The 694-nt window shown below is 38.2% G+C and overlaps 1 non-coding gene across 1 annotated transcript; it reads left to right on the top strand.

The window, feature by feature from the left end:
* Positions 1–219: 219 nt before the first annotated feature.
* LOC116118497 lies at positions 220–326 on the top strand. The gene has a single exon (XR_004126162.1). It is a non-coding gene; the product is annotated as a small nucleolar RNA R71 (small nucleolar RNA).
* Positions 327–694: the final 368 nt, after the last annotated feature.

The following is a 694-nucleotide window of genomic DNA, read 5'->3' as shown; positions in this document are numbered from 1 at the left end:
TGTTGTTCAATGGAAGATGTACTTACCTCATTCACCCTTTTGGGTGGTGCATCATGTCTTGTACCAAACTGTTGGGAATTGGCAGCCATGTTTGAGATTAAATGTTTGGCAGCTTCAGGAGTTTTATCCACCAACGCACCTCCACTTGCTGCATCTATCATGTTTCTTTCCATAAGTAGCAATCCTTCATAGAGATACTGAATTAACAATTGATCACTTATCTAGTGGTGAGGACAGCTTGCACATAGCTTCTTGAATCGCTCCCAATATTCATACAATGTCTCTCCATTATATTGCCTTATACCACATATCTCTTTCCTAATGGTGGCAGCTTTGGATGCTGGGAAATATCTTTCTAAAACAGCCTTTTCATCTCGTTCCATGTTATAACTGTCCCGATGGTAGATAATATAGCCAATCCTTTACATCATCCCCCAATGAAAAAGGGAAAGCTCATAACTTAATCTGCTCCCCTGTCACCCTTGTCGGTTTCATGCTTGAACAGACTACGTGGAACTCTTTTAGATGTTTATTTGGATCTTCACCTACACGACCACGAAATGTAGGCAACAAGTGAATTAGACCAAACTTAAGTTCAAAAGTATTAGAGTAGATGCCCTAGAGCCAATCAATTATTGTAGAATTGACTCTTTGTAATAATGTTCATTAATCAATTAAAAACATTTTATTCTAT

This window comes from Pistacia vera, unplaced genomic scaffold, assembly GCF_008641045.1.
Source record: "Pistacia vera cultivar Batoury unplaced genomic scaffold, PisVer_v2 Contig124, whole genome shotgun sequence".
Classification (NCBI taxonomy): domain Eukaryota; kingdom Viridiplantae; phylum Streptophyta; class Magnoliopsida; order Sapindales; family Anacardiaceae; genus Pistacia; species Pistacia vera.
This window is presented reverse-complemented; position numbering and strand designations above follow the sequence as displayed.